Source organism: Argentina silus (genome assembly GCF_951799395.1).
Source record: "Argentina silus genome assembly, chromosome: 8".
Lineage (NCBI taxonomy): Eukaryota > Metazoa > Chordata > Actinopteri > Argentiniformes > Argentinidae > Argentina > Argentina silus.
Window position 1 is genome coordinate 880,785 of NC_139662.1, and position 25,931 is coordinate 906,715.

The 25,931-nt window shown below is 41.5% G+C and overlaps 1 pseudogene across 1 annotated transcript; it reads right to left on the minus strand.

Annotated features, from left to right (window-relative positions):
* LOC310808836 (cytochrome P450 3A27-like) lies at nucleotides 1–25,387 on the minus strand (annotated as a pseudogene). The gene is made up of 5 exons: nucleotides 25,384–25,387; nucleotides 24,956–25,006; nucleotides 3,398–3,558; nucleotides 418–637; nucleotides 1–214 (listed from the first exon to the last, which is right to left on the minus strand). The product of its transcript is annotated as a cytochrome P450 3A27-like (transcript).
* Nucleotides 25,388–25,931: the final 544 nt, after the last annotated feature.

Here is a 25,931-nt window from a genome sequence, read left to right on the forward strand (position 1 = left end):
TCATAGGTACAAAATTATATTTACAATCATTGTATCATTATTTTGTCTCACATCTGTCTCTTTGCAGACGGTGAAGTTGAACCTCTGTAGAATCTCCACCATCGCCAGTTTCATCAATACCAGAGCGAATCGCATCCCGATACAGTTCCGTGGGCCCAACCCGAACAGCATGTAGGTGTATGGGTCGATGCTCTCCTTGTTCTCCTTACTGAACCTACACACGGAGAGTTCAGAGGAGGAGGGGTTAAAGAACATATCAATTAAATCACAGTAATATGATGGTTATACATGGTTGAAGAAACCTGTTTGTGTTTGGTCGTCGCATTTAGGTTTGTTTTATGGTTGTTTGTGGAACACTGCTCTTATCGTTGCTGTTGTGATTGATATTGTGGTTGTGGTTAAGATGTGGCCCATTACCTCTCTGGTTTGAACTCCTCTGGGTCTTCCCACACATCGGGGTCACGGTGCAAGGTCCAGATGGGTATCATGACAACCATACCCTTGGGGATGGTGATGCCGCTGATCTCAACAAATTTCTTGGCGACTCTTTCAAGTCGATGGGGTACAACCTGAGAGACTCGTTGATCACGCTGTCTAGATAGTCCATCTGCATCAGAGCCTCGTACTGGATAGGAGCCTGCACAGGGATATTACACTCACATGAGCACTAGTGATTGGTCGTTCACGTAGCCGAAGCCCAGAACTAACTATTTATCGTCGCAAATCTGAAGAGCTGTTGAAATGAACACAGTACTGTACTTATTCTAATCTGCATAGCCTAATTTCATGACACCCGCATACAGAACGCCATTACTTTCAATGTACGTGTGTAATAGTGACTTGCTTTTTTGTTGTACATGAATAAACAAAAAAATCGCTAAATAATGTTATCTTGATAGTTAGAAGAAAATACATTTAGATTCCACTGAACAATGTAAATGATAGATGTACACAAGGATCAATCAGAAGTCAAAATGCCACTAAACTGGGCTGCTTTTAGTGGATTGACTGCTTGGAATACTGAATGTGCTACAGTCTATTATTTCCTATCACAGTCGACAGACTACAAGAAAACTGTCAGGTGGTTCAAATGTGAATAACTTGGTATCCATTCCATTAACTGTGGCCGGGCAGCACCGAACAGCCCAGAGAACATTACCATGGTGCTTTTGAATATTAGGTCCCTATCTGGCAAAACCTTTATTGATCTTATCTCAGAGCGAAAGCTGCACTGTAATGTTTTTATCTGAAACCTGGCTAAACATGAATGCATGTCAGTCTATTAGAAGTGGGGAAAAAATATATTTTCACTCTATTATTTATCTAGCCATGTCGCTGAGCAGATGAGAATTTCATGATGAATATGAATATGAATAGTACACCATCAACAGCTTCCTCTTGTGATAATGATTTAGTAACCAGCTTAAAAAACCAAACTAAGGGCAACTATCGACTCTGTAGCACCAGTCAAACTGAAAAAGGCTGTGGCCAAATTTAAAAGAATTTGCAGAAAGTCTGAGCTGACAAAAACTGCAGGTCCACCTTGATATTCTTCGAGAGCATCTTTCTGCTTTTAATAAGGCAATAAAAAAACGCCAAGACGGGATCATTTCTCAAAATTGATAATGAATCATAACAACTCAAACAGTGCTCTTTTCAACGATTGACAGCCTTATAAATCCCGCCCACAAGACACCTGGTGATCTGCTCTCCACCTACAAATGTGAGGAATTTGCAACATACTTCTGAGATAAGAGAACCAATATTAGGTGAGGAGGATCACTCAGGCAAGACCTGAAGATGTGTTTGATGACTTGTTACCCCACCTTCCACCACATGGAAGCACTATGAACTCTTTTGCAGTGGTCATACAGAAATGCTCAGCAAAGTGGGGGTCTGTTCATCTGCACCTAAAACTACCATGGTGAAACCCCTCCTGAAGAAAAGTAACTTAGACTCTTCAGTCCTTAGCGATTTTAGGCCAATCTCCAACCTTCCCTTTTTAAGCAAAAAAATTATAATTCTTGAAAAAAAGGTGTTCAAACTGTTAAATAATCTCCTTCTTCCCAACTGTACCTTTGACATGTTCCAATCTGGCTTTTGTGCCAATCATAGCACTGAGATAGCACTATGTTGTTAAGTTATTAACTAGGTTCTTAATGACCTTAGAATTAATTAATTAATGCTGATGCCAAAATGCTCTTTGTCCTTGTCCTGGTCAAACTGTCTGCACACTTTAAGACACTACTTACAGTAACACTAAGCACCAGGCAAAAAAACAAGGTGTTACCATTGACTCAGATCTTAATTTTGAAACCCATATCAAGAATGTGACTAAAACATATTTGTATCACTTAAAGAAGAGTAAGTAAGTTTGCCGGAAATCTGCCATCATGGAGAAATTCTGTCTGAAGTTGTCCAAACAACAACATCCTCCCTAATAATAATATATCCCCCCGAAATGAACTTGCAGTGTTGGACATTAGCTGTTGTGTTTCTGCATGCGCACACGATTGGGAGAGGCAGCCACCAGAGAAAAGTCAGTCTACTCCCCTAGAACACCCCTGGCACTCACAACATGTTTATATGCAAACCGAATGTCAGGTAGGACACTGCATTTAAAAAAGCGTGTTTTCCGAACCAAAACAGCGTTCGTAAATGAAATATTTATTCATAAGGGATTTATTATAAGGGATCTTGTTCCCTGATCGCTACCGATTAAAGATAGTCATTACAACCGTTAGGAAGCTTTTAGAAAGCTTGAATATTACATGGACCTTTACAGAACACAGCTGTAAAGGTGCAACCTTTCCTCTCCCAGGCTGACACTGAGAGACGAATGCATGCTTGTATTACTAGCAGCCTTGATTGCTGTAACACTCTCCTGTCTGGTCGACCAAAGAAAGCTCTTGGCAAATGATACAAAATGCAGCAGCACGAGTCAGATGGAGAGCACATATCACACAAGTCTCTGCACTGATTACCTGTTAGTTTTATAATTTATTTTAAGATAATTGTATTATTTTAGAAATCACTCTATGGTCATGCACACCACTGCATTTCAGACATGCTTTTAAGGTATATACCCTGTAGATCCCTCAGGTCCTCAGGTACTGGCCTTTTAACTATTCTGAAGATTCCAACAGCACCTATCTACTTCCTGTTTCAAATGAATAATACTGGGCAGAAGTCTGCACAGGGATGCTACAGACACATTAGCACACTGCAAAATACTGTCACCTATCTAACCATCTGTTCCAAAGCAATAGTAATAGATACTGTAGGAGTCTGCAGTGCACAGGGGTTACACACTCATCAGTACCCTCTAAAACACTGTCACTATCATATTTCCTGTTCCACATGAATAGTACTATATAGGAGTCTGCAGAGGGGTTACCTTGTTGGGAAACACAGTGTCTATCTCCTCCTGCAGCTTGGTCATGATGTGAGGGTTGGTTGCCAGATTGTAGGCCAGGAAGGACAGAGAGCTACTGGTGGTCTCATAGCCAGCAAAGATGAACATCATTGCCTGGGACAAGATCTCATGGTCACTAAATCCTATGATGATGGGAGAAATGGGGTGGTAGGTGTGAGAAAGGGACGAAGTAGAGTATTTCAACGGTGTGTTTGTAGGAATATGGGGGTTTGAGGCAGGTACTGTATGTGTGTGTGTGTGTGTGTGTGTGTGTGTGTGTGTGTGTGTTTAAGGCAGGCACCTTTACTCTGCTCCTCTCCCTTTGAGTTGCTGTCTTTCTGCGAGTCTATCATCAGCTGCAGGAAATCTACCCGACTCTGGAAGCAGGCTTACATCAGATCAAAATCACATGAGAACTACCAGATGCTACCAAATCTCTACAATTGTATTACACAATACTGGCTGAAGATCGTATATTTGATCAGTTATATTTACATACCTTCCTGGTGCTAGCCACGCGATTGGACTTGATCTTCTGAAAGACAGCGTAGAAGAAATCTGTGACCGAGGCAGGGAATAGGGATACCTCCATGTTTGCCATAACAGGACCCATGAAGGGGAAGAATGCTGGACGGACAGGAAATGCCACGGTTACAAACAGGAACAGGAAATACCATGATACGTGACTCCAATCCTATTCAATGCACAGCCCTGTCCAGAAACAACTCCTAGGCTCTATCCCTAGACACTTCTGTATCCAATCCACTCAGATCTCCAAGTGTCCAGCATTTAGGAACTAGAGGTTGGTTCTTGACAGGGCCCATGTGTTTGTCAAATGAGTAGAGCGCAAACCATTGGCAGCTGTGTTTTATGTCAGTCTAATCAATGAAATCAATAGCTTCATTTATTAAGCACAAAATGACTGAAAGCTATATGGGGGCAGTTGTACCAACTGTGAGGAACAGTGGGCTGAAGATGTCAAACTTGAGCATTTTCTTGATGTTGGTCACAAAGGGGTCGGAGGGGTTGTGGAGGGAGTCGATGTCGACACTGAATGAAGTACTGACGACCACATCCATACTGTATGGTCCAAAGAACCTGGAACACAACCACACAATCTCTGACCACCAGAACCACAACCACAAAATTAAAGGGGGAGTTCACTGAAATTACAAATTCACCTTATCGTCTCGGAGATAAATTAGATTAGATTCAACTTTATTGTCATTGTGCAGAGTACAAGTACAGAGACAACGAAATGCAGTTAGCGTCTAACCAGAAGTGCAAAATAGCAGAAAGTGCAATGAACAGTATTTACAGGTAGTGCAATATATGATCAGTAGTAGTGCAGTATAATATAGCAGTGCAGTATAGCAGTATATGAGTAACAGTAGCATTATAGCAGAATAAATAGTTACAGTATGAACAGTGTAGCAGCATATGAGCTGTATGGGTAGTGCAGTCTAGCAGTATATATGTATTAACAGTAGCATGAGGTAGATAGCAGAATAAATATAAATATGGAATGCCGTATAAACAGTATAAACAGGTATGTACAGTATGTGCAGTAGTATTAAAGAAAATATAAGGATATGTGCATTATGTGCAGTATGAACAGTATGGACAGGTATGTACAGAAGCAGTGGTATGAGTAAGAGCAGGGGAGGGGAGTGGAGTAATAGTGCAATAGTGCAATTGTCCGGGGGGGGGGGGGGGGGGGGTGGGGGTTGCAGGGGTAGTAGGTTGTCAGGTCGGTGCAGTGTTCAAGTTCAGTAGGGTGACAGCCGCAGGGAAGAAGCTGCCTCTGAACCTACTGGTTCGGGTGCGGAGAGACCTGTAGCGCCTGGGGTGAAAAGTGGGGTGAAAAGTCTATGGTTGGGGTGAGAAATGTCCTTGACGATGCTGCGTGCCTTACGCAAGCATCGTTTGCCCTGGACAGCCTCGATGGAGGGGAGTGAGGAACCGGTGATGCGTTGGGCAGTTTTCACCACCCTCTGCAGTGCTTTCCGGTCCGATGCCGAGCAGTTGCCATACCATACTGTGACACAGTTGGTAAGGATACTCTCGATGGTGCAGCGGTAGAAATTCACCAGGATCTGAGGAGACAGATGGACCTTCTTTAGTCTCCTCAGGAAGAAGAGACGCTGGTGAGCCTTCTTTATCAGGGTGGAGGTGTTGAGGGTCCAGGAGAGGTCCTCAGAGATGTGGACACCCAGAAACTTGAAGCTGGTGACTCGCTCCACCTCAGTCTCGTTGATGAGGATGGGGGTGTGTGCGCCAGCTTTAGACTTCCTGAAGTCCACAATGAGTTCTTTGGTCTTCTTGGTGTTGAGAGCCAGGTTATTGTCGTTGCACCACACTGTTAGGTGCTGGGCCTCCTCCCTGTAGGCCGACTCATCGTTGTTGCTGATGAGACCGATCACCGTTGTGTCGTCTGCAAACTTAACAATGGTGTTTGAGCCATGTACAGGTGTGCAGTCGTAGGTGAAGAGGGAGTAAAGGAGGGGGCTCCTTTACTCCCTCTTTACTCACTCCTTTAGTTCAATGGGCTCATCGTTATCAGCCGTCTTCTTCAGATTGCTGACCAAGTTACCAGAGTGCTGCTTCATGATCCTGAGCATCTGAGTTGGGAAGGATACATGGAAAAATATCATGATTGATACGTGGATTAATATGTGCAAAACATATATTAATATCATGTTTGAAACAGGAATTATTGTAATGTTTATATAGCCTGAGAATATACATCCATACAGGATACATTATGTATATAGTCAAAGAATAAGTGACTCCAAAGATGAACTATTATTCTATACTCTGTCATCTGACCACTGAACTTATCGAAGATAAGATCAAATATACTTTATTGTCCTGGATGAAAATTTGTCTTGGATTAATTCATTAAAGTTGCTGCTTCACACAACAACAAACAACAATGAATACACACTATACACATAGTACAAATCACACACACTCTCACACACACACACACACACACACACACACACACACACACATACACACGTCAGAGTTGTTAGTCATTCATTTATTTGTGTTGTATAAAGGAATGAATGAAAGAAGGAGAGGAGAGATGGGACTGTACCTCTTTGATCCGCCCACTGGTGAAGGAGGGAGACAGGACACTGCGGATCCGTCTCCATGCATCATCCTCAGCGATAAACACGGCGTCATACAGAGGCCCGTTGAGATAGATATTCTAGAAAAATAATTATTATTATATACTGCAAGATTAACCTAATATTAATAATGCTATCATAACAATGATATTATCTATTTAAGGAGCCCTTATGTTTTTTTCCCCATACACCCACTTCAATGTAGCGTATTACCCTCTTGTTAGTGAAAAGGGAGTAGCATTCCTTGATGAGGATGGTTTTGATCATGGCTGTGTCCATGATACACAGGATGGGCTGACGGCCATCATAGATCCTACAGACCAGCAAAAACAAAGAGAGTTAGATATACACTCACAGAGCACTTTATGAGGAACACTATACTAATACTGGGTAGGGCCTCCCTTTGCTCTCAAAACAGCCTCAATTCTTCGTGGCATTGATTCCACAAGATGTTGGAAACATTCCTTTGAGATTCTGGTCCATGATGACATGATTGCATCACTCAATTCCTGCAGATTTTTCAGGTTCACTTTCAAAATGTGAATCTCCCGTTCTACCACATCCCAAAGGTGTTCTATTGGATTCAGATCCTGGGAAGGCCACTGAAGAACACTGAACTCATTGTCATGTTCATGAAACCAGTTTAAGACAACTTTTGCTTTGTGACATGGTGCATTATCATGCTGGAAGTAGCCATTAGAAGATGGGTCAGTTGTGGCCATGAAGGGATGCACATGGTCAGCAACAATACTCAAATAGGCTGTGGCATTCAAGCGAATATACCGTAGATAGAGACAGACAGACCCATCACAGATCCTGCACTCTTAGAAAAAAAGTGCTACCTAGAACCAAAAAGGGTTCTTCTTCCACTCTCCCTTTGAAGAAACCTTTTGGGTTCCATGTAGAACCCTTTTCCACAGAAGGTTATACAGTACCGTGCGAAAGTAATGGGTCACATAATTTGTCAAAACGGCAGAAAAAAATGGTCACAAGCGAAATATTGTTTCTACACTTAAAATGAACAAAGAAAAAATGAGCTAGCCTGATATAAGTCATGTTCATGACGATGCAAATGTAACGAGATTTCGAACTGTTCTGTTGCACACGTTGGGACTCATTTTATTTTTCTACAAAAATCATTTACCATGACGGGAATCGAACCCGGGCCGCCCTGCGTTACAAGGCAGATTCCTATCCGCTAGACCATTTGGGAAGACGTGATATGTGCACCCTAAGATATCTAAGTGTCATTTCGATGAGGTCTGTAGCAGAGGCCATAGAGCACAGCAAACAAATAATCATGTGTTTAAATATCCTTGTCGTTTTGAAAAATTACCATTGTCACCTGCACAGGAATGCCATGCGGCCAACATTGAAGAAATGTGCTTCTCAAATCTGTCATTAACACTGTTTTCCACACGCTTTTTTCATTGCATTGCCATATAATCAATTGGACATTGATGCGTCACGAATAACGACAATGCGTCGAAAATTAAAGAAATGTAAACATGAATTATGTTATTACTGTCTAAGCATTGCAAAGCAGTATGCGTAAAGGCGTCTGACGTCACAGTGGCTTGCCTGAAACAAAGGAATTAGAGAAACATGTGCTTACAGGGGCGTCGAACCGGCTTCTCCCCATGATGGAGCAAAGTTGCTACAGTGACAAAGACAAGCTCCGCGCTCATGGGCAATGCCCCATATAAATTGCCCATGAGCGCGGAGCTTGTCTTTGTCACTGTAGCAACTTTGCTCCATCAGGGGGACAAGCCGGTTCGACGCCCCTGTAAGCACATGTTTCTCTAATTCCTTTGTTTCAGGCAAGCCACTGTGACGTCAGACGCCTTTACGCATACAGCTTTGCGATGCTTAGACAGTAATAACATAATTCATGTTTACATTTCTTTAATTTTCGACGCATTGTCGTTATTCGTGACGCATCAATGACCAATTTATTATATGGCAATGCAATGAAAAAAGCGTGTGGAAAACAGTGTTAATGACAGATTTGAGAAGCACATTTCTTCAATGTTGGCCGCATGGCATTCCTGTGCAGGTGACAATGGTAATTTTTCAAAACGACAAGGATATTTAAACACATGATTATTTGTTTGGTGTGCTCTATGGCCTCTGCTACAGACCTCATCGAAATGACACTTAGATATCTTAGGGTCTACATATGAAATCTTCCCAGATGGTCTATCGGATAGGAATCTGCCTTGTAACGCAGGGCGGCCCGGGTTCGATTCCCGTCATGGCAAATGATTCTTGTAGAAAAATAAAATGAGTCCCAACGTGTGCAACAGAACAGTTCGAAATCTCGTTACATTTGCATCGTCATGAACATGACTTATATCAGGCTAGCTCATTTTTTCTTTGTTCATTTTAAGTGTAGAAACAATATTTCGTTTGTGACCATTTTTTTCTGCCGTTTTGACAACAGGCTCATGACTAAAGAACACACGGCTGTCTGCTGATTGACGCTTGACTGTAGATTTTCGCTTTGTGTCAAAAGGACTCCCTTAACGCACACTTTTTCAAAGTAGGTGAATTCATCAGATCTGTTTGAAACATTGCATTTTATCCATGCACGACGACTGCTTAGATACTCGCAGCACAGTTGCCCCATATAAATTGCCCATGAGCGCGGAGCTTGTCTTTGTCACTGTAGCAACTTTGCTCCATCAGGGGGACAAGCCGGTTCGACGCCCCTGTAAGCACATGTTTCTCGAATTCCTTTGTTTCAGGCAAGCCACTGTGACGTCAGACGCCTTTACGCATACAGCTTTGCGATGCTTAGACAGTAATAACATAATTCATGTTTACATTTCTTTAATTTACGACGCATTGTCGTTATTCGTGACGCATCAATGACCAATTGATTATATGGCAATGCAATGAAAAAAGCGTGTGGAAAACAGTGTTAATGACAGATTTGAGAAGCACATTTCTTCAATGTTGGCCGCATGGCATTCCTGTGCCGGTGACAATGGTAATTTTTCAAAACGACAAGGATATTTAAACACGTGATTATTTGTTTGTTGTGCTCTATGGCCTCTGCTACAGACCTCATCGAAATGACACTTAGATATCTTAGGGTCTACATATGAAATCTTCCCAAATGGTCTAGCGGATAGGAATCTGCCTTGTAACGCAAGGCGGCCCGGGTTCGATTCCCGTCATGGCAAATGATTATTGTCGAAAAATAAAATGAGTCCCAACGTGTGCAACAGAACAGTTCGAAATCTCGTTACATTTGCATCGTCATGAACATGACTTATATCAGGCTAGCTCATTTTTTCTTTGTTCATTTTAAGTGTAGAAACAATATTTCGTTTGTGACCATTTTTTTCTGCCGTTTTGACAACAGGCTCATGACTAAAGAACACACGGCTGTCTGCTGATTGACGCTTGACTGTAGATTTTCGCTTTGTGTCAAAAGGACTCCCTTAACGCACACTTTTTCAAAGTAGGTGAATTCATCAGATCTGTTTGAAACATTGCATTTTATCCATGCACGACGACTGCTTAGATACTCGCAGCACAGTTGCCCCATATAAATTGCCCATGAGCGCGGAGCTTGTCTTTGTCACTGTAGCAACTTTGCTCCATCAGGGGGAGAAGCCGGTTCGACGCCCCTGTAAGCACATGTTTCTCGAATTCCTTTGTTTCAGGCAAGCCACTGTGACGTCAGACGCCTTTACGCATACAGCTTTGCGATGCTTAGACAGTAATAACATAATTCATGTTTACATTTTTTTAATTTACGACGCATTGTCGTTATTCGTGACGCATCAATGACCAATTGATTATATGGCAATGCAATGAAAAAAGCGTGTGGAAAACAGTGTTAATGACAGATTTGAGAAGCACATTTCTTCAATGTTGGCCGCATGGCATTCCTGTGCCGGTGACAATGGTAATTTTTCAAAACGACAAGGATATTTAAACACATGATTATTTGTTTGTTGTGCTCTTTGGCCTCTGCTACAGACCTCATCGAAATGACACTTAGATATCTTAGGGTCGACATATGAAATCTTCCCAAATGGTCTAGCGGATAGGAATCTGCCTTGTAACGCAGGGCGGCCCGGGTTCGATTCCCGTCATGGCAAATGATTTTTGTAGAAAAATAAAATGAGTCCCAACGTGTCCAACAGAACAGTTCGAAATCTCGTTACATTTGCATCGTCATGAAAATGACTTATATCAGTCTAGCTCATTTTTTCTTTGTTCATTTTAAGTGTAGAAACAATATTTCGTTTGTGACCATTTTTTTCTGCCGTTTTGACAACAGGCTCATGACTAAAGAACACACGGCTGTCTGCTGATTGACGCTTGACTGTAGATTTTCGCTTTGTATCAAAAGGACTCCCTTAACGCACACTTTTTCAAAGTAGGTGAATTCATCAGATCTGTTTGAAACATTGCATTTTATCCATGCACGACGACTGCTTAGATACTCGCAGCACAATTGCCCCATATAAATTGCCCATGAGCGCGGAGCTTGTCTTTGTCACTGTAGCAACTTTGCTCCATCAGGGGGACAAGCCGGTTCGACGCCCCTGTAAGCACATGTTTCTCTAATTCCTTTGTTTCAGGCAAGCCACTGTGACGTCAGACGCCTTTGCGCATACAGCTTTGCGATGCTTAGACAGTAATAACATAATTCATGTTTACATTTCTTTAATTTTCGACGCATTGTCGTTATTCGTGACGCATCAATGACCAATTGATTATATGGCAATGCAATGAAAAAAGCGTGTGGAAAACAGTGTTAATGACAGATTTGAGAAGCACATTTCTTCAATGTTGGCCGCATGGCATTCCTGTGCAGGTGACAATGGTAATTTTTCAAAACGACAAGGATATTTAAACACATGATTATTTGTTTGTTGTGCTCTATGGCCTCTGCTACAGACCTCATCGAAATGACACTTAGATATCTTAGGGTGCACATATCACGTCTTCCCAAATGGTCTAGCGGATAGGCATCTGCCTTGTAACGCAGGGCGGCCCGGGTTCGATTCCCGTCATGGCAAATGATTTTTGTAGAAAAATAAAATGAGTCCCAACGTGTCCAACAGAACAGTTCGAAATCTCGTTACATTTGCATCGTCATGAACATGACTTATATCAGGCTAGCTCATTTTTTCTTTGTTCATTTTAAGTGTAGAAACAATATTTCGTTTGTGACCATTTTTTTCTGCCGTTTTGACAACAGGCTCATGACTAAAGAACACACGGCTGTCTGCTGATTGACGCTTGACTGTAGATTTTCGCTTTGTGTCAAAAGGACTCCCTTAACCCTCCTATTATGTTCAAATAAAGTTACAACTTTGATGTTTCGGGTCAATTTGACCCGAGCAATGTAAACATGCAGAAAATAATTTTAACTGAAAGTCTTAACCAAGTTTCTCTCTCAGCTACTTTAGGCCTTTCTACTGACCATCTTTATAGCCCAGTAAATAATACATGACTGCCCCCAACCTCCCCTTATACATCAAGTATTGATTGTATATGACTATTGCGAAATATGCAAATCACTGTACTATCTCATTCATTGACCTAAAATGAAAAACAAATTATGTTTTGGTGTTTGCAGGGCTTTATGTTGATATTAAGTGCTCATTAAAGAGTTCAAATGCAGATTGTATGTCTTGTATATGACTGCTAGCATATCTGGTGGGGCCTGGAACCATTTTGATGACATTAGCTGCAGTCAGTCTACCCTGTCTTGTAACTGGGGATCCAGACCATAGCAGCTTTCCATTTTTGGATGTCATGTTTCTTGGTGGTTGAGATATGACAAGGGGGTTTATTTGTGTTTGAGAAACCACAGGAGGGTCAGAATGTCCTATCTCACTGGCGTCATTCTCGTCAGAGGAGGATGCCACATAATCAGGGTCCTCAACATTATCCTCTGTCTCAGACACATCCTCATCTATATCACTTCCATCCTGAAAGATCTGTGACAGAACCTCAGTGGCAGCAAATCTTTTCCTCTGTCTGGTGGTTATTTTCAAAATGTTTAGTTGAGGCACAAATGCAAAGAGAATGGTTTAGAGGGCTGTGTGTGCAGCCCTTATTATAAGGTTGTCCCCGCCCCCATGTTGCATGAATTATCAAAGTTCTCGCAAGAACTATGTTTGCCCCAACCCATATACTGCAAGAATTATCAGTGTTGTTGTGAGAACTACGTTTGCCCCACCCCACATACTCTGACGGGCTGAAAAATGCCTCAGTGTTTTTCAGGTTTTGACTGCGGCCTGCCGTTTTTACTTCCGTGTTTTCTTTTTTGCTGGGTCCGCGATCGTGAAGAGGGAAGCGACGGCAGCGACTTCGGAGAGGGTATGTGACGATAGTTGGACCATATCTGAACGATAGTTAGACAACCACTCGATACGTGTTGCTAAAACAACACGGCACAAGTCGAACATGCATGTTGGTGACGAGCAAGCGAGCTAGTTCAAGCTAAAGCTAACAATGCTACCACCGTTGCTACTGACGGACTAACAGTCATGCCATTACACAGATGCATTTGTTTACCATGTGTCAATGAAACACAATGAAATGAAAATGAAAATTCTTGGCCGAAACCGAAAACCAAAAATGAGGAAACCAAGGCCGAAAACCGAAAACCGAAACACCGAAAGAAAAGATTATGTCAATTATTACAACCATTGCATTTATGGCTATGACTGTGTACTAACCTCACTAAAATCAATGCATTGCAATTCAAAGAATAAATCAATTACAAAAGTTTTTTATTTATTATTATAAATTTAATTATTATTATTTATTATTATAAATAATAATTAAAATTTAAAATATTATTATTTATTTGTTACCATTCATAGTATTGACAGACAGACAGCGGTCAATTATTATTAGCAACGGTCTGTTATACAAAAATAATTGACCGCCGAATGTTTGGAAGGCCCATTCAAGTGAATGGAACGTTCTAATCTACAGAATTAAGGAGAGCCGTGTAATAAATAATATTATATTATAATTATTTTTATTTTCGGCATCTACAGGGAATGTTTCAAAGATCAAGGCGACCACTGATCTAAGGCAATGAATTCCATAATTTTTTGTGTTATGCCTTTTGCCTTGGCACCATCACTGGAAAACTTTCTTGCCTTTTCAAAAACGTCCGCTACAGACGGAGTGGGCGTGCTCGGATTGACTTTTCTTTTCTGCGCCGCATTCTTCTCATATTTAGAATGGCAATCGGGATGTTTGGATTTCAGGTGATAAATTAAACCCGACGTGGAGAAACTCTTTGCAGATACACCCCCTCTTGAAATTTCAGCATTGCATGTTTTGCAAATCGCTATCCGTGGGTCTTTCTCCGAGATATTGAAATAAGTCCACACCGCAGACATGTTGGCTCTTATCCAGATAACCGTGTGCTGGCTGCGCTTTTTAATTGCGTCATTACAATTGTGTTTCGGCCGTGTTGTTTCGGTGATTTAGGTATTTCGGTGGCTGAATTTTCGGTGCATCCCTATAATTTATGATTGGCCTCACGCGGCCCGGACAGGGACGTACAAAGGGCCGGATGTGGCCCGCGGGCCGTAGTTTGCCCAGGTCTGCTCTACAGGATTGTGGAGATCGCATGAGGGTACTATAGTGGCACCTACGGTGCTACTGGGGATTTTGATCGCTGATGCGCATGGTTTTGACCATTGGGCAAGGGGGGAAGTTGTGAGAAAGATAAAACTCCAAGGGTATTGGTCACCCTATTTACAGGCAATGGTAAAAAATGCATTGGCAGAATGCACAGTATGCGCACAAAACAATGTGAGAAAGGGAATCAAAACACCCTTAGGACACATACCGGTTCCAGACGGACCATTTAAACATTTGGTAATGGACTATGTAGACAGGATAAAAAAGGTCAATGGAAAAGATACATGCTTGTTGTCATAGATAGATTTAGCAGATGGGTAGAAGCAACGCCATCGGCAGAATTAGGGGCAGGAACAGTGGTTAAATTTCTAACAAGAGAAGTAATACCCAGATTTGGAATACCTAATGAGATTAGCTCAGATAATGGTGCAGCATTTATTCAGAAAACTGTGAAACAAGCCATACAGCACTTAAGGATAAAGCAAAGATTGAGTTGTGTCTACCATCCACAATCACAAGGAATGGTAGAAAGAATAAATGGTACCCTCAAAACAAAGCTGAATAAGATATGTGCCTTATAATATATACCTTACAAAGGACCACCACTGGAACAACTCCAGATGGAACTAAAGCAGTACATGAAACAACTAACTGAGATACATAAAGTTATATATTCACAGGAAAAAGACAAGCAGCCGGAGCCGGAGCCACCCCTGCCCAATCCGATAACTCCAGGAGACCAGGTGTACATCAAAGTCTTCTGGAGGAAGTGGAACGAGCCAAGGAGAGAGGGACCGTACGAGGTAGTGCGAGCCACCCCCACTGCAATACAAGTCCGAGGGAGTCTAACCTGGTACCACTTGAACCACTGCACCAGGGTCCCGAGGCAAGAAGAAAAAGCAAACCAGAGAAGAAGACGAAGGAACGGGTAAGATCGTACAGGAGCACAGAGGAAATGAAGGAACAGGTACAGAGGCTGAACAGGGGCCGGAAATCCAGCCCCCAGCCGAACGGGAAGGACAGTAGAGCCTGGGGGATCCTGGGGAAGTGACTAGTGATATATAAAGTAATAATACTAATCTATATGCTGTCCCAAAAAGAACAGGCCCTGCCTAGAGAATTGAGTCAGGAAGTGAAGCAAACACAGGTTGAAACCAAAAGAGATAGGGACAGAGAATATAAGGTAAATACATTATGGGAACAGGCAAAGCAAAATTACTGGTATAAATGGGGAGAGTTTACAGCCCAGTCAGTAACAGAAGGAGATTGCCTCATGTGTAGTCCATCACCACTTAAAAAACTACGAGTTGTACCTAACCCACACACATACCAGGCATGTGCACAGTTATATAAAAAGTCCTGTCCCATAGAAGAATCAAAACGACCATATTGTCCAGCCGAATGTTTGGGTATCTTAAGCAACACCAGATACCAACCGTTTTATGATCAAACTTTTAGAGACCAATGCAGAAAAATAGATGTGAGAATAGATGAGAAAAAGAGGGAGATCCCCGGATTCAATTGATTGGAAGCAAAAGTTTGAATGCTTCGACAAACCACTTAACATAACATATGGCACCGCAAACCTGGGGAAATTTAAAGGGGACTGTCACGTCACGTGGCGTATTGTACCTTGGAATATGGAACAACCTAGGCCAAAAGTAGCTTATAACCAAGCAATATACCAATGCGACCCGTAAGGTAGTACTAAAGTAGCCCTAACATGTTTGAGACAGAAGAAGAAGTATCCAATGAGAGGCGCAGGATAAAACAAGATAGGCAAAGAAACTGTTCTGGACCACTGGTACTGAGATTAGGGGCTCCTGGGGCACCAGGAGGCATACCTCTAATCGATATATATCTTAGCCAGAATGAGCCAGTGGCAGATTACTATTGGGTATGTGGAGAAGGAAGGCTAATGCCGGCATTACCCGCTGATTGGTCAGGAATATGTGCTAGGGTTCGGAATCGGAATAAATATCATGACTTTAAAATACCTCTCCGCACGTTTTAAAGTTTGATTAGTCTAAATAGCTTGAACACTGTAGGAGGAGTAGCATACCAAAAAATCGGAAGAATTGGAATAATAATGATAAGAAAAAGAAGAATAAGTATGAGCAATAACAATAGTTAGACTCTCTCTGAACCACTCAATATTTGTTGTGAAACAACACAGCACAAGTCCAAAATGCATGTAGGTGACTCGAAGTCGCTCTCGCTGTCCTCCCAACGGGAGCCCTGCAAAAAACGGCTGCCCCCAGTCCACGCACAGCCAATCCTGAAAAACACGAAGGCATTTTTCAGGCCTTCCTTGCTAATGCTAGTGTCGTAGAATTTAAGTTATAAAACTTTGAAATAAGCTGAGCTGTTGATTCATTCAAAGACTTTATTCCCGCAGAACATGTAGCTGACCCCGTTATCTCCTCAGTCACCTGTCTATAGATTTCACACAGGTTAACGCCTTCTATTCAACGTATTTCTGATTCCTGTCTACATACACTAATAACATTCAAGAACTACATTTCGTCATCAAGTTTTGTCTCATCAGGCCTTTTGTTCTGACTGTTTGACTTTGTTTATTACTTAATAGTCTTAGTCTTGAATGTTAGTCTTGGTTGCGATAAAAGTTTCCTCTGCACAGCCTCAGCTTTTAACCCACTAACAAAACGGTCACGGAGTGCATCATTAAGATGTGCACCAAACTCACAATGAGTTGAAAGTTGCTTCAAAGCTACTATGTAATCAGATATAGACTCACCGTCTTGTTGATTTTTTTTTTTTAAAACGGAAACGTTCCGCGATGACAAGCGGTTTCGACTTGTAATGCTCACTGAGCGCCTCGCAGGTTTGTGTGCTAGGTTTTTCAGGACTGACTAAATTCTTTAAAAGTCTGTAGGCATCTGCTCCGATTACCGACAGAAACACGCTGACCTTTTTGTCAGTGTCCACCTCGTTTGCGATCATCCACTGTTCCAGTCTTTCCAAGTAAGATTCGAAATCTTCCTGTCCTTTGTATTCAGCTACAATTCAGTTGTAAATCAGCTAAGATTTGGAAACTAGCTATCTTGCTAGCTTGTAGTCGCCTTTAGCTACGTAGCTTCCGTTTGCTAGCCTCTTTCTTTCGAGCTACAAAGTTCGTGTATTGCGTTCTACTTGCTGCAAAGTTGTCTCTCGTCACTGGGATCATCTTTCATTAGATATCCCATCCTCGTCGCCAAATTGTAATATATTTAGAGTTATATATATTCACGGTTTCAATAACGGAGGAGGGAGCATACATTGTACAATGAGAAATCCTCCTCATCAGAGATCAGTGTGTCTGTCCTTACGCCAGACGGACTGTGTCTAAGTGGAATAGCTGGTCTAGTCTGGCCTCCTCCACCTCACAGTCTTAGTTAAAGCTAAAGCTAACAATGCTACCACCGTTGCTACTGACGGACTAACAGTCATGCCATTACACAGATGCATTTGTTTACTATGTGTCTACTGTAAAATGTAATTAAATGTGACATACCTACCACCGAGGCATTTCTCAGTACCTTTCGTTGCTAATGCTAATGGCGTAGTAATGCTAGCGCTCAGAAGACCAGCTGGGCCTCGTCAATGTCAACATCGCAGTCGCTGCCGCATGCACTCCCGCAGCCAATCGTGAAAAACACCGAGGCATTTTTCAGTACCTTTCGTTGGTAATGCTCATGGCTTAGTTATGCTAGCTCTCAGAAAACCAGCGGGTTCTCCTCAATGTAAACATCAACAGAAGTGTGTTCCTGCGTAGCGCTGGATCAACCATTCCATAGAATGCTGCTCATGTTCTATTTCTAGAGGTCACATGGTAACGCATTTTTGAAGTCTTTATGATACATGTCATCTATGATTATTATGAATTATTTTCAAAATGGTGTGTTGCTATGCAACCTTTCAATATAGAACATTAGCAACATTCTATGGAATGTTCAATCCGCTCCAGATAACAACAAACTTGAGTTGATGTTTACACCGACACAAACCAGCTGATTTTCGGAGCAAAACGGGCTGAAAAATGCCTCAGTGTTTTTCAGGTTTTGACTCCGGCCTGCCGTTTTTACTTCCGTGTTTTCTTTTTTGCTGGGTCCGCGATCGTGAAGAGGGAAGCGACGGCAGCGACTTCGGAGAGGGTATGTGACGATAGTTGGACCATATCTGAACGATAGTTAGACAACCACTCGATACGTGTTGCTAAAACAACACGGCACAAGTCGAACATGCATGTTGGTGACGAGCAAGCGAGCTAGTTCAAGCTAAAGCTAACAATGCTACCACCGTTGCTACTGACGGACTAACAGTCATGCCATTACACAGATGCATTTGTTTACCACGTGTCTACTGTAAAATGTAATTAAACGTGACATACCTGCTTCGAAGTCGCTGTACTCTCAAAAAGAAAACAGGAACAACAACCTGTCGTAGAAATGGCAGTCCGCTATCCATGCACTCCCGCAGCCAAACCTGCGTTTCTCAGTACCTTTCGTTGCTAATGCTAGTGGCGTAGTAATGCTAGCGCTCAGAAGACTAGCTGGGTCTCGTCAATGTCAACATCATCAGAGGTGTGTTGCTGCGTAGCGCTGGATCAAACATAGAAGGCTGCTCATGTTCTATTTCTAGAGGTCACATGGTAACGCATTTTTGAAAAGTGTTCATGATACATGTCATGCATCATTATTACTCATTATTTTCAAAACGGTGTGTTGCTATGCAACCTTTCAATATAGAACATTAGCAACATTCTATGTTCAGTCCGCTCCAGATAACAACAGACTTCAGTTGATGTTTACATCGACACAAACCTGCTGATTTTCTGAGCAAAATGGACTGAAAAATGCCTCGGTGTTTTTCAGGATTGGCTGCGCGAGTGCGTGGACTGCGGTCTGCCGTCTCTACGACGGGTTGTTCGTGTTTTCTTTTTTGCAAGGTTCGCGATCGTGAAGAGGAAAGCGACAGCGACTTTGAAGAGGGTATGTGACATTTAATTACATTTTACAGTAGACAGCTGGCAGAACATCAGGTTAGTTCATTCACTTCAATAGTCTCACATTGATTACCTGTGCCTGTATTGGGTCCTTCTTTTTAATCTCATTGCTATTTTGTTGTAAACGTTTTTGTCTTTTGTTAGATTAGCCATGTCAACCTCATAGACATCCTCTATGAGCTGGTTCTGTTTGGGGTGATGGTGGGGAGGCCCCTGGTGGTGGTGAGTACTGTTCTTATACTGAAGACTGTTACAGGGTGACTTTGTTGACAAGTTCATATGACTCTCTGCTCTCTCCTCCTATGTTTGCTGTTAGCAACCTGGTGGTTTTGTGGAGCGTCTGTACTCTCTCCTACACTCCTGCCTGCCTGCCTGCCAGCAACATGAAACCAGAGGCTGAGAGATGCCTGCTGCACCTGAAGGTACAGACAAGTTCTGATGTTGTTACTGTTCCTTCTCTCTAGTATTTAGCATCCAATCTATTGTTCAGTTTAAATGAGTACTGTGAACTAGCAGTAACTCAGAGCCTTACCTCAGGGCGGGCTGATGACATGTTTGGTCAGGAGGTTCCCTGGTACTTCAACACGGAGTCTCTGGTCGTTGGAGTCTCGAGCCTCCTGGAGCACCACCTTCAGCTTCTAATGGCGTCCTTCTGAGGGGGCACACACACACACACACACACACACACACACACACACACACACACACACACTTGCTATTAAGTAATCGGAATAAGTTATTTTAAATGATTGGAAGTAATTTTATTCTTACCACTAATGTTGCACTCCCCCTCCCCCTCTCTTTCTCTTTTTTTCTCTCTTTCTTTTTTAGGAATTCCACAGGGTCAGACTCCATCGGTAACCGCAAAGGATACTTCAGTGAAATCCAATAAGTATTCTAGTTAAAGTTTAAATAATAACCTCACATGCCTTCTTGTTATGTCCCCCCCTCTCTCCCTTTCCCCTCTCTCTCTCTGATATGCAGGGCCACAGGAGTCTCATTGTCTTTACTTACAGACACTTATTACATATATTTGCAAATAAATGAGTGATGGAGTATCTCAAATTGATTTAATGTCTCTGTGTTTTCTTTTCTTTTGGTGACACTTAACACTAAGGTTTCCTTTTATAATGGGTTTATAATTCAGTTTGCACATTATAAGCATGTGTTGCATTTATAGCATTAGTAACAGTGCAGCCACATATTTTCAAATTATTTGAATTGTCACTATCTATGAATGAATCATTAAAGAGAAGCTACGGGATATGGCAATAACTATTTCTGTATTATTTAACCTCGTATTTTGTGTCTGAATTATCAATGCATAGTTTGTACAAATATAATCAATTGAATCACTGTTTTATCTCATTCAGCCACAGACTCCCTAGTTTATCATCGCCAACTTTAGAAGCAGCATTACTGTTAAGTGTGTCGATGTCATTGATCTACGTGGAATCCACACACATACGCACCAACTCATTAGCGCTACGTTGAGAACTGTAGGCTGAGATTATAGAAATTATCTTGTAGAATCACTTTAATAGTCAAGAAATTACTCAGAAATCATACCACAATTAAACTTGAAAAAGTTCCAGAAGAAACATTGTTTCTCTTTAACAGAGCAACATCCAAGACTGCGTAAAGAGGGAGAAAAATATCTTTCTTAAAGATCAGATTTTAGTAAATAGATATTATTGCACAAAATTGGGCTATAAGAATCTCAAAGACAGAATCTAACATTTCACTCTCTATAGTAGTGATTTTGGTGTCTAGTGTCAGAGGAACATATTTCATCCCCACATTAAGTAAACACAACTAAGCTAATTCATATGTAATGTCCTCCAACTTTACATCAAGAATAAAGACACACTGTGTACTGTGTACCAGTATAGTAACACTACTACTAGAATATATGGACTTGCAATGGAATTTGGCCTTGGAGGGCTACAGGTCCTAGGCCCCCCATTCCCTAGCATCTGATTTCATGTCTCTGCATTGTGCACTGGTTATGGCATGGTACCACTAGGTGAAAGGTCGAGAGGCACATAGAATATTGTACAATTCCAACAGTCCCCTCTTTGATTATTTTAAACAAAGTATAATAATCAAGAATTACCAAAATGAATAATAAAAACATGAAAAAATATAAAAGTAACAACAGGAAATATAAAAGAACCACTTTCCTCATCTTACTAGTGAGTGAGATCTGCTTGTCCTATTTCACACATACAATACGTTGAGTTGACACCATGAGCATGCATGATGTACAGGACTGAGTGAGCGCTGCAAAACATGTTTGTCTACTGATGCTGTATCTTGAACAGTCATCTGCGTTTAACTCACTGCCAAAGAATTCCGGTACACTCACCACCTGGAGTGCCAAGTGTTTTGTGTGGTATTCACCTAGCAATAATATTTGGATTGGCTAGAAAATGAAGTTGCCCTTGGTGCTCTAGAATGTTGACAATTTGGGTCTCTGGGACTTTATTCCTGGTCCTCTGTGGCTCAGTTGGTAGAGCATGGCGCAAACAACGCTTAGGTTGTGGGTTAGATTTCTGCTGGGACCATACATACTGAAAAAAGTATGCACTCACTGCAATGTAAGTCGCTTTGGATAAAAGCGGTAGCTAAATTGCATATATTATTATATATTAGTCTCATTTCCCAACATTTCTTGTGATTACGTAGTACCATTAGCCAATTTATCCATCTCCTCTGCCAAAGTCCTGATATCAGTCAGGGCATAGTAAACACCTACAGGAGCTACAACAGAGAGAAGAAAATGTTGAATACCTGTAGTGTGAGACAGTTTGAATATTACATCAGTCTTAAGTAAACGTCTAGTGTACTGTCCTCCTTCAGGTGTATCTAACCAAAATTAGATAGCCACAAACAGAAAATAAATTAGAAAGCCAAAAAATTAGACAGACACGCAAACACAAAATAAATATAACATTGAGTGCTAAAAACAACGCATTAAATGCAGAGCAGAATAATTAGTGCTACTGACAATTGTCATTGCTAGGATTGCGTCTTTCTTGTGCCATTTCCCTAGCAACGTGCGTGTAAGACTAGAGTGGTAGGTTAGAACAGAGCCAAATAAGGTGTAATTAAGGCATTACAACAACAACAATCAAATGTCCACACAAACCTGACATCACTGTCCTGCCCTCCCATCGGGCAGGATATCTAGCATGTGTGTGGTAGTCCTAGATCAGGGGTGCCCAACCTTTTTTGACCCAAGATCTACTTTTCAAGTCGCCAACCTCCCGAGATCTACCAGTCCAGTGTCAACATCTCAAACCCACACACATCGTTTCCAGCCTGCAGTAACTAACCTCACAACACTTTTTCTTGTTGTCACACAACCACTAGACATCACATCACAAACCCTCCCTCTCTCAAACACACACACACAGACAAATTCCTCTCACACAGTTGCCAGTTTGCATAGTGTGCTGTAGCACAAACCCGCTCTCTCTGCTCCTCTCTCTCTCTCTCACACACACACACACACACACACGCCAATCTGCATGATGAGCAATAGCCATAACTGACCTTAATATGAACCAAACAGAAAAATAAACCAGATACAAAACAGGTAGATCTCTGTGTTACGACTCCAGATGAAAACTTGTCTACGTCTAGGGGCGGTAGAGGAGTCGCAACAAAAAGGTCGTACATCGGACTTATTGTAGGAATTAAACGACCACAAACCACAATTCAACTATGTACAGTGTCTCCCGGGTAGCTCAGTACAGAACTCCCGACCAACCTCAGATCTTGTTATGGATCCTCAGCCTGAGGGGTCTTACCCTGTCAGATGCTGACTGGTCCTATGTAGGTTGGTGTCGATTAGATTCACTCCGCTGTTAACGGTCTACATCCCATAGTTCCTCCCATATCTTCCTCTACCCACCTCAGCTGAACTGAAAAATCTCCCCAAACCTAAAAACTGTACACCGAAGTGGGTAGTCTCTATGGTTAACGACCGCTCTAATCTTATATGAGTGCCAGTTGGTGTGGTTGCGGATAAAGGGTTTATCGGTAAGGATAATTTACCCAAAGGAGGTAATAAGAGGTCAGATATAACCCTTCAGATCCTAAGATGTATTAAGTACAGCAATCTATAATATTTTATGTTACCAGGAGGAGGTAAAAGGCTTATGAGGGATGGAATGACTAAAAATATAAAAAATAAAAATAATAATAAAAATAATAATAAAAATTAAAATTAAAATTAAGAATTAAAATTGTGAACTGTTCCTTTAAATGCAGGTTAAATTCTTTAATGATGGCTTAAAACATTACAGCATTACAGGCAGAGTGATTAAATGGTAAAATGCTAGTATTCAAAAATGATAAAAATTAGAAAATAATAAAACCTATCAGTCTGTCCCTACTCTGCCTGTGAAATTTAGAGAAGTCCCAGTTTCACTTGTCCAGAGCGAAGCCGGGTCCTCTATCCGCCAGAGCTGTTGTTATACAAACAAAAAGGTCCGCCAAGGTCCTCCGTTGTACTAGCGTGGCGAGGCTGACAGTCAGAATTCAATCAGAGTGTGAGCTCCGGACAAGGAGAATCTGCTAGAGTATTTGGTTTTCAACACACTCGGTCCTGCTCCGGTCCTTCAGGTGTTACGCTCCGCAGCGGGGAATGACCGATGTACTGCTCCAGGGAGCTCTTTTTATAGTTTGCAAAGGGGCTTTCCTTTACCCCCACCCTTTATTATCTAATTCATTACGTCAGGCATTGAATTCGATCTAGCTCTCAGTCAAGCATAGAATTCTATCTAATTCATTACATCACCCTGAGTTCGCATTCATGCTTGGGCATGTCCTAAGGGCACCTGTTGTTATGTCTACTAGACATACTTATCACTCTCCTGCTCAAACTGGACTCAAGGACTCACTTCTTATTGTGCAATTCTATTCTATTTTCGTAACATAATAATCTAGGCCTTTCTCAAAGTTAACATTTAGTACATATGGTATACAATTATCATTAGCACACATGAATTATACAGTAAAACATTAGTATGGTGGCCTACCTCAGAAATCATTTCTGAGTAAGAACTATACAGTCAAACATTAATGCATTTGGTTGCCTACTTCAGTATCAGTTAAACCGTTATCACTACGAGGTCCAACCAGATATGTTGACCCGGAGTCATACACTACCTTTATAATTTCTTTTGTTAAGTTTTGCCTTTTGCACATATTTGAACTCATTCATCATTAACCAATTATATATATTAGACTCAACTTATGTGAGAAAACGTGTTCTTTATTTGAAGGAGAAGACAAACTACTTCTTACTTTTAGCTATTTATTTATATGTCAAAATTCGAGGCTTGTACAAGGACCACTTTTGGCGAAGGAAATCACAGTCAGCAAGCTGTTAATCTGTAACCAACCTTCCAAAAATGGATGCATTCAAACAGTCAAACAAAGTATTTACAGTACCTAACCCTGGCTCAACCTCTCCATGTATTAATCCAAAGTACTATGGGACTAATGCTTGATTCATCTCATTTATCAACAGGCCATCACATTAGGAAATTTAGCACACTGCAGTAATGTATTTTTATTATAGCAATAATAAACTGTTTTTATAAAAAATAATTTCTAACAAAACCCTCCTGCCACACCTTTTAAGGTGTGAACCAAAAATAAACTGTTTTTTATAAAAAAATTCTCAACCAAAAAATTCTCAACAAAACCCTCCTTTCACACCCCTTAAGGTGTGAATCAAACCTTTACCACAGGAGTCTTGGGTGTTGCGGTCTCTGGCTCCGCCTCCACCTGCCGTACCTGGTTAGACAAAACTTGGGACAAGTTAGTCAATGCATTCATGTAGTCATTGCAATTCATTTGCCAAATGTCTAAGGACGGCAGGTGGCCTCCATCTCTTGGAGGACCTGGCATTTGAGCGACCTGTCAACAACTCATGGGGCGTTAGATGTGTTTTGCTGTTTGGTGAGTTCCTCATCGACATCAGTGCTAGGGGAAGTGCATCTAGCCATGTCAATCTGGTGTCGTGGCATACTGGTTGGGAATGAGTTCATTCCTTAGCCATTTTACTTCAGTGCTGGCTGTCTCTTTTTTACAGGGAGTGGCTTCCACCCACTTAGTGAGCCTATCCAGCATCACTAGTAGGTATCTGTAGCCTTTCACTCTGTTGTCTGCACCCATATCTGATGTCCTTGAATGGTGTGTCTGGTACTAGGAACTTTCCCATGGGACACTTGTAGACCATCTTTGGGTCGTGGTTAGCATGTGTCACATTCTGTCACATAGTTTTCCACCATGCTGGTCATGTATGGATGAATTTTGATTTTAATCAAATTAGTGTCAATCAGTGGCCTGTATAGATGGGGTCAAGCAGTAGTTCCAAAACTTGAACACTATATGGAGCTAATCAGTAATTTCTGAACTTAAACACTAAATGGAGCTAATCAATAATTTCTGAACTTGAACACTAGATGAAGCCAAAACACTAGTTGCTCTGTTTTAAGGAAGTAACGAGACAAAGAAAACTTTTCAGGGTGGGGCCGGCCTCCCACTTACTGAACAACCACAACAACAGTAGAGCGAACTCTCACACAATTTCTATAACAGTTTACACCAATATGTTTTCATCAGTATGTCACTTTTTTACCTTCATACACAATTACAATCTCCAAACGCTCTCACCTCCCTCAGCTTCAATGCTTTACTTATTCACACAACCTGGTCC